The sequence below is a fragment of the Hippoglossus hippoglossus genome, chromosome 22 (genome assembly GCF_009819705.1).
Source record: "Hippoglossus hippoglossus isolate fHipHip1 chromosome 22, fHipHip1.pri, whole genome shotgun sequence".
Lineage (NCBI taxonomy): Eukaryota > Metazoa > Chordata > Actinopteri > Pleuronectiformes > Pleuronectidae > Hippoglossus > Hippoglossus hippoglossus.
This window is the reverse complement of record NC_047172.1, coordinates 2,645,879-2,655,484: the sequence shown is the minus strand read 5'-3', so window position 1 is coordinate 2,655,484 and position 9,606 is coordinate 2,645,879.

Here is a 9,606-nt window from a genome sequence, read left to right as displayed (position 1 = left end):
ACCTTTCAGCCACAAGCACAGAGGCAGCACAGCGGGGGGCTAATCAGAATTAGGCAAATTCACCATATGTCTCAAAGCGTCTCCAAAGGCCAGAGTGCAGGTATCACAGAGATTATTTACTTTTTTTATTCTCGGTCCCACGACGTTTCATTGAGTCAGATGTTTTTGTCAGAATTTGCTGACGGGCCCCGGGGAGGCAACCGACATGCAGCCTGCTTGTTCCTGCTCTTCTCCAGCGTCGGTGCAGAAGAGAGGTGCTGAGCCGCTCTTGGCAAATTCCCTGCGTCTGGGAGCAGAGATCATTATCTGCATGTGGAGTTCAGTGTTTGTGCTCTGATAACATGTGACAGAGCGCGCAGGTGCAGCTGTGAGCATGTGCAAGCAAACAGATGTGCAAAGTACGCTTTCAACAGCCAAGCACATTCATCAGTGGGGGTAGAGAAGCCTTGTGTTATCGTTTAGCGGAGATGTAGCAATAGAGAGAGAGAGAGAGAGATGGGTCGACTGTGACCAATCAATGAACGGCCTGAAGACACAGTCTCTGCAAATACAGAATCAAAGTTGTGTTGCTTTCCCTGCGTAATATTGTTGCAGAAGACTTTTTCTTGTTTCTTGGTTTAATGTTGTATTTTTAAAAAATTATGTATTTCAGCCTCAAAACAAGCTTCTTCCCCATTTGACCTCACAGACGACTTATTGAAACTTGTGAAATCTTTCAAATCCAGAAAACCACCCGGCAAACGTACGAATCCCTCGCTGACGAGAGAGTTCACTGTCAGTTGTGCAACGTCTCTCAGGGACAGCTTGTCTCCACTTACAACACACACTCAGCTCTCGTCAGGTTCCTCCTCTGCCTTCATGCGACGGGGCTGAAGTGAAGCGATGAGTGACGAACACGGTGACATACCTGCCGTCTGCCAACAGCACTCCCTCCCAGGCCTGTTCCCTGCTGAGGGCGCGACGCAGGTAGAACCACCTCCCAGCACTTTATACATATATATATATATAAGGTACGTTCTTTACCTGCCTCTTGAAATCCCAGTTATGCTGAAGAGACTTTAAAAATACAGCCATTGATTTGTCCCTTGTCAAAATGAACCTCATGACTTATTGAACTTCTCATGTGAGGGTTTTCTGATTGTCCAGATTGAAGGTTTGGTTAAGTTTACACAACTTAACGCACTTAAACACAAACGCACACTGGTGCTTTAACAATCCTCCACCACAGACAACTATCTCATCCTTTTCTTTAGTTTACAACAGATTACATGATCCCTTTTCTAGTGTTTATAATATGATTATATTTGATTTAGTTTCCTATTTTTCTATATTTTTTATACACAAAACACCCCCCCAACAAATTCCTTTGTGTGTGTCAACTTACTTGTCAATAAACCCAGAGACCTGAAGATCTTTTCACAGACTTAATGGACTGTAAAGAAGTAATAAACATAAGGAAATATAAAAATAGGAGCAACATGAATGTTACCAGATAGTTGTGTTCCACTGGTGTATTTTGGTGAGTTGAGTTTGACATCAGTAAAGTCACTGGGCAGCGGCAGGATAAAAAAAGGAGGTTGTTCACTAATCAGAGGGTCGGTGGTTCGAACCCCGGCTCCTCCAAAGTGTCCTTGAGAAGACGCTGAACCCCAACTTGCCCCAGACGACTGTACCGGCAGTGTGTGAATAATAAGACAAAAGAAAAGCACTTTATAAATACAGTCCTTTCACTAAATGCTGGGTCTCAGTTTATGTTTCTTTCTGTGTAAACACGGATTAAAGATCCTGTTTGGACGACAACGAGGTCATGGGGCCGCGTGTTGCTTCACACTATCACCACCAGATAAGATCTGTCTGCAGAGAGTAAATCAAATCTCTGGAGTCAGTCACTCAACGTGCTGTGAGCGCCGCGCTCGCCTGGGCCCAAAGAACAGGTCCGACTGGCCGTGTGAGTTCCTCCTCCCACGCTCCAGCGGACGGGGCTGAGAAGCCGGGACGGAGATCCAGCCCTCCACCCTCCCACACAGCCATTAACACACATGCAGCAGAGAGAAATGTCTCGCTTCGGTCGGATGAACATATTCATGAGAGGAGAAGTGGTTGTAGGTGAAAGTGCAGAACTGAATCACGGGAGAAAGCGCTGTTACTATATTTGCTAGGAGCCGGTATGATTTTTATTTTTAACCTTCCTTACATCACAGACACACACATGTTCTCACACACACTCAAACTCTGCCCATCCCCCCCCCCCCACCTGTTCAATCACCTCTGGGCGACATCGCCACAGCTGTGTAGACATGTTAGCGCTGACACACACACACACACACACACACACTCCTCTCTTTTGTTTCAGGCCCTCGTCTGTGGCAGCAGCGTTTTGATGTCGGTGAGAAACTGAAGGAGTGGTTATGAGATAAAAAAAACCAGCAGCCTAAAAATATCCTCTGGACGAGTCGGAGGCAGAAAATAACTTTTCATCCGTCTTTCACCACGCAGGTTTGGTTTTGTTTTCGGTGCTCTCTTCTTCCCCCGACTGACGCAGAGAAGGAAATCCTGAGCAGAGAACACGTGAGATGATGGATTCTTGGTTCAGGCTGAGACAGTGAGAGGGTCAGAGGTCACAGCTGGACAGAATCTCGGACCCCTGCCACCTTCTCCATTGAGAAAACGTGTTGGGACTGCTCCATTAAAGTGGTGGAGCCTGAATGGTACAGTCCAAGTTTAGGGTACATTTGATTTATAAGGTTACACCACGTTTTTAATTTTGAAGGATTAGAACCATAAACTGTAAACACACGGAAGATGTCATATGCACATGAACGATAGGGGGCAGTGTCGGGCGAGTTCTTCTCTTTCCTTGTAAAAAAACAAAACAAGTTAACCACTCCAAGAAAACTCGACTGCAGCTATATATCATAATGCCTTAAATAAATAAAAATGTCACCCATAGACTTTATATAAAGATGGACTACACAAGTGTGCACCGAAATACACAACCAAATAAAAATTTAGCAGAAATTGAAGTCAGTCCATGAGTTGCGGATGTGTCCTCCGAGGTTTTTCCACATTAAACTTCCATCATTCAAGTTCTCTTTAAAGCCACTTTCCCACAGCTTATCTTTCTCCCTGGTCCTCTTCATCTCTGTCAGCGTATCAGCAGAGGCCTCAGGTGACCGCACTTCCCAGATGCCTTTGTGTCGTGTCCAATGCAGAGAGGCCGTGGTGTGATCAGAGCGCCGGCGAGATAAAACTCAGACGCTGTGATAATGTGAGAGCAGCAGCTGACCCAGTGAGGAGGAGGAGGAGGAGGAGGAGGAGACGGCTGAGTTTACGTAACCTCCACAGAAGAGCTTGTATACTGTTCTGGCTCGGTGCCGGCTCACCGCTGCGTTCAATGTATGTTTGTGTAGTGAAATGTATAGTCTGCTGTCTGCCGTGTGCTGGACGAGCCTCGGGAACTGAACATGAAGTTCTGCCGACGATCACTTCAATAAAAGAAGCTTTAAAAAAACAAACGTGTCCAAACACAGATCAATTTCAGATTAGTCAAAGAAGAGGGGAGGGAAATAAAGAGGAATGAAGGATATAAGGACAGAAGAAAAGGGAAAGGAAATAAGGGAAGAAGGAGGAAAGAAGGATGAAACGAAAGAAGGGTAAAAGGAAGGCAAGAGATACGAGAAATAGAAGTTTTTTGAAAGACGTTAAAGACAGAAAGAGACGAAAGAAAAGAAGGAAAGAACTAAAGAGGAAAGAAGGATGGACTGAAAGGAAGAAGAAAAAGGAAAAAGGACGATATGAGGCAGGAAATAGTTTTTTGAAAGAAAGAAAGAAAGAGAGGAAGAAGGTAGAAGAAAAGCATGGATGTATTACTTAATGAAGAATTAAAGGAAGGAAGGAACTAAAGAGGAAAAGAAAGAAGGGAGAAAAGGGGGAATTAGTGAGATATGAGATATGAGGCAAGAAAGACAGAAAGAATGGGGAAGAAGAAAAGTTTGGAAACATTAAAAAAGAAAACAATTAAAGGAAGGAACTGAAGAGGAAAGAAAAATGGACAGAATGAAGTAAAAACATTAATGACAAGGAAGTTTTTTACACATTCAGATCAAATCAATCTCTCAAACTCCAAAGTTGGACTGACACCGTTCTTTTTGACGTTGTTGTTGTTTTGATCTATTTCAGAAGCGACGTGTGACAGTGAGAAGGGAAAAAAAGGACATTTCTCTCTGATCCAAGCGTCTCCACCGTCTCCACCGTCTCCACCTTGATCCAATAAAGTCCAATAAGGCTTTTTTTCACACCGTCTGTCTGGCAGCGAGGCAGCCGGCCAACTCTCCGAGCCGCTCCACAGCTGATTCGCAGCACTTCACTTCTTCTCTTAGTTTCTACGGGGTGTTTTTTTCCGGCCTGTGCCTCTTGCCAAGCTCTGGCAGCTGCCCGTTTAACCAAGATATCAGTTGACGTTCAGGTCTAACGATTAGATAACGCTGCTGTGTTTGATCAATCTGAAGCATTTAGTGTCGAAATGAAAACACACACAGAAGAAAGAGGGTGCATGGGAAGAGAAATCCACAAATCCACTCGAAAAAATGTTGCCGCTTTTATCTGATTCTGCTTTCCCCCCTTTTTCCCCTTCATTCCTCAAATCTTTCTCTCTCTGGCTGGCGTGCAAACACTGAGACGTCTCGGCGCTCGCTCTCCGGCCTCACACGCAGCGCCGCCTCTTGTTTGATTTTGACTCAGAGTATAAATATAAATGTGTGGCGTTGTGCTTCTGTTGTTTATCCGCTGTAAACAACTGATTTTCTCTCAGTTCTCCAGGAAAAGCCAAGACTGGACTGCAGAGCCACGAGAGCTGCTTTCTGACTCGTTGTTTCTGCTGCAGCGGTGAAGGCAAACACAGCTGAGGGCTTGTTTTGTTTGCTCGCAGTTTTACACCTCAGCTCATAATCAGAGCAGAAGGGCGGTGGAGCTGGAGACGGACGGACGGACAGCTGCCGAGGCTCGGACGCGGGACAACCAGCCGCTGAGAGCCGGGACAACACACCCAGGACTTTGTGCCAAACTGTCTTTGAATGGCAGAAAATAATCTTTAACGAACTTCTTTTGATTCACTCAGACGAGCACATCAGTGGGTTTCCCTGCTTCGGATTCAAATCCTCAAAGTCCGTTCTGCAGGGAGAAGTTTCAAAAAGACGTTGAATGTTCAATATGTACCTCCGGCCGCTGGCGATCGGCTACTCTCTCGATCAAGAGACCTCAGCTGTGTCTAAGTGCCTAGACTGCCCTTAGACACAGCTAGACTGCCCCATTTCCAAGACTCGCTTACGTGTGTCTTTTCATCCCCAAGAAAAGAAGGTTCCCAGAAGGTGGATGCTTCCCGGCGACAATTTGAGGTAATGGTGCTGGCAACCGACGAGTATCACGCTTCAACTCGACCACACAGCTAACGGTAAACAAAGGGGGCGTTAAAACTTTGTCGTGACCGTCTCATTTTGGTTCGTCCTACGCGACGGACCTTGAACAAACCTCGGGATTCCTCTTGAAGAATTGTTCATCAACAAAGACACGACAAGTCTGATGGATGATTTACAAGAATAGTTCATATCTGTGAGTGAATTTGATGGTCTGGTGTGTAAATATGATACTTTTCTTTTTAACTTTTCAAAACCGAACTACCTTCAAGTAAAATCAGTCCTACGTGAATATAGAGCTAATATCTCACACTAATTACACATAGTCAATGATAGCATTTCTTTTTTTGCCAGCAGAGGCAACAGTCCCTCACAGAACCTGAGACGCAGTGATCCAGTTGTTCCTGAGTACTTTACTCTTTCAATCTTTGGGGGTAACTCTCAAACGACCTCCTCTCCCGGAGTGACCCGCCGCTCGATGGCCTCCGCGAGAAGAGTAATCGCAGCAACTGTGCCAAACAAGCGGAATGGCTCCCTACTCCACCGTCTTCTCCAAACAGCTCCCATTACTGAGGCCATCACACCCTGGAGGGGGTCGGAGAGAGAGACAACACAAACAGCGAGCGGGAACCCTGCGGAGCCTCGGCGCAGAGCTCGGCTCACTTCACATCACGTCGCAGTTCAAACCCACTGATGTCGTATCGTTCTGCGAGTGCTCGTCACAGTTTGCGGCTACAAGGGAGAGTCACAGCAGAAGCTCTGATCGACTGCATCTCGCTGGGTTCTGGTGGTCGTCGCCGCACACATCTGACGCTGGTGCAGATATTAAATACAGAGGAGGAAAAGTCCCCGACTACAAACATGCAAAAATATTCTGTAAATAAACACAAGAATACTACAAAACCAAACAGTTTTGATTTGTATTGAAATGTTTGGAATATGATTTCCTAAAATCAGCTTCATCCTTTTTTGAAACTACTGCAGTGGTGAGAACAAAGTGAAAGGGTTCTCTCACTGCCGACCTGAATGTGCCCGGGGCTCTGCAGTCTCAGGATCATCATCCATCTTCAGCTGATTAAACCAGCCTAACTTTTTTACGGCAACTGTGATAGCTCGATCGCGATTGGACGAAATTCTTAAAAAAGAAGTTGAGGCAAATCCATCCCTCCATCAAGGCTGATTTCTTATTCCGCAATGTTGAAGAAAGTAACAAAAAATAATCCTGGATCTGCCCCTGAAGTCAAATCCAAAGCTCAAGCCTTCTTCTTTGGCTCATGTCGCAACCCTCCACCAAGTTTCAAGAAAATCCATCCGGTAGATTTTGCGTAACACCGCAAACAGACACACAAACACCAATGAAAACATGGCCTCTCGTGTCGTAAGTAAAACAACAAGAAAAGAGCAAGGATTAGAGACAGAGCGTGTGTAGAAATGTGTGTTTTCTTCTTTCAGGTCCAGTTAATCATCTTGCGACCCCTCCGATTCATCTCGTGACCCCCTGGGAGGGTTGCGACCCCCATGATGGGAACCGCCGGCATACAGTATGTGTGTGTGTGTGTGTTTGTGTGTGTGTGTGTGTGTGTGTGACGAGCTGTGACAGTTGCTCATGAGCGAGTGTGTACCTGGGTCAGCATCCAAAGCTGAGAGTGGAGTCAGCTCCCTCCCTTTGTGCTGCGTCTTTGTTCGGCCACAATCTCTGGCGTTAATGATTAGTGCCGCCGCCTTTGTCCGACGCTCCCAGACAAAGCCCGAGCGAGTCCATCGGCCCTCGCCCGCACAGCGAGCGTGGCCCCCGAGCCCGAGGAGAAAACAAGTCTACCAGCTTGTTGGGGTTATCAGTGGAAATATGCACCCAGATAACAGAGGCTGAAAAAAATGGTGCCGTACACAAGACGAGGGATTCACTGAGGTCTTCTCACATCTCTGTCTCTCTGCCTCTTCGGATCATCACAGAGAAGCTGCTGAACTCTGGAGCTTTGTGGATGTTTAATTTTTAACTCCACTTTAAATGAAAGGACCTCACCTTTCTTCTCCCTGTGATCTGTTCCCTGGGAGAGCAGGAATGCAAGAGGAGGCATGTGTGTGTGTGTGTGTGTGTGTGTGTGTGTGTGTGTGTGTGTGTGTGTGTGTGTGTGTGTGTGTGTGTGTACATGTGTTTGAGTGTGTTTGTGTTAATTTAGAAGACAGGGTGTTGCGGGGGTTCAAGGGGGGAGTTTTGTTTTCCTTCTAACATAAGCAGTTGTGGCGAGCTGAGGTGTGTGTGTGTGTGTGTGTGTGTGTGTGTGTGTGTCTGTGTGTGTGTGTGTGTGTGTGTGTGTGTGTGTGTGTGTGTGTGTGTGTGTGTGTGTGTCTGTGTGTGTCTGTGTGTGTGTGTGTGTGTGTGTGTGAAGGGGTCATTTGGTCAGTGTGGTGATCAGTCGAACCCGAGCTGTCTCACTGAGCATTCTCACCATCTGTATGACCTCTCCTCCTGACCGACCGGCTTTTGTTCCCGGGCTCGCCTCCCTCCCGCCGCCGTTTCTCACAGAGCGCTGTCGTCCAAAGGGTCATGGAGCCCGGCCTTCATCATCATCATCATCATCATCACCACCACCACCACCAGCCGACCCTCCTCTTCAATAATGTTGTCTCTCCACTTGGCTTTCCCATGAGAACCAGTCCATATCACCTGTGGCTGTGGGACACGTCTGAAGGAATGGACCATAAATCTGAGGAGAAAAACACACAGAGAAGATTCAGAGCTTTTCATTGACTTCGACTTGATGCTGTAAAACAATAAAACATGAACAGTTTAAAGTGGATGAATCCTGTTTATAACCTCAGCAAATTGTCTTTGTCTTTTACCTTTGAGCCACTCAGTTGATTAAAGGCTGAATTAGTGGAGAAGCTTTTTACAAAACACCACCGTGGAACTATTCTTCTTTAAATGTTAGTAAGAATATTTAGACTCAGGCCCAAAGAAAAGAGACATAATCATATTTTAAATGACTGTAAATGACTTTAAAATTCATTTTACAGCTTTTAAATAGCATTCAAGTGTTTTTATTTATAAAGAAAACATATGGACATACGACCAAGTCTATTATTCAAAGGAGAGAGGAGGAAAGAAAGTTCCTGGGGCCCCGCCGTTAAAGTTGAATGACTTCATCCTTGGCCCGTGTCCCAATTTTCAATAAAACCGATTCAGTAGTTTTTGTGAAATCTTACTAAATGTCATCCAAACCGCGATGAAAGCGAAACCTCCTTGGTGGAGGTGATAAACATGAAGAATCACATGCATGACAGAACTTAAAGTATCCCAGTGGGAAAAGTGTGAGAAGAGAAAAGATGAAGGTCTAATCTACCTGATGCTGCAGGTGCTTTTCTCCTCCGTCTGCCACCATTTACGACGTGTTGACGCAGATCGTCACAAATCACGGCGAGGAGCCCACCTCTGCTGGTCGGACACGTGGACGACAGCGGCACACTCCAGCAGCCTCCTCACAGTCACTCAGCACAGGGCCGCTCTGCTTTATGGCGTCATAAAGCTGCCCTCTCAAAACACACTTGAAGAGATGGCGGTAATTGTGGTGTTGTTCAAACACCTCGGGGGCTATCGCCTCTGTAATGGCGGCAGTAATTAGCCCAACGGCTGCAGATTAAACGGCTGGTTGTAGTTTAGTGTTGTCGGCACACTTCGGGTTTCACTGGGCAAATATGGGTTCAGGGCTGTTTGCACTCGACTAATGATTGACAGGTAATTCTGAGTGAAAATGACACAGTTGACACTTTAATAGTGTTTAACATGTGACAATTAACACGTGCATGATAGACGTGTGAAAAACAAATGGAGGGAAGGTGTGTTGGATTTGAAAAACAAATATACACAAATAACACAGAAATAAAGCACAATAAATAGGGTTCATTGTATTTGAATGACAAAGAGGAAACATCTTTACCAACTGGATCGACTGAACCCAAGAGAGAATGATTTTCTTTCCTCCAATGGAAGAAATAAAAACTCACAGGAACACAGATTTCTCCGATGTTCTTGGATCCAGTTAAAAGCAAAGTTTATACTTTTATATATTGTTGGATACGGAACTTATAACCTTACAAATTATTTCATTGAAAGAGTTTTTTTCTAAATGTCACATTCAGGAACTCCAGCAAAACATTTTTGTTATCACATTTCTGTTTTGGTAAAGAAAATGAA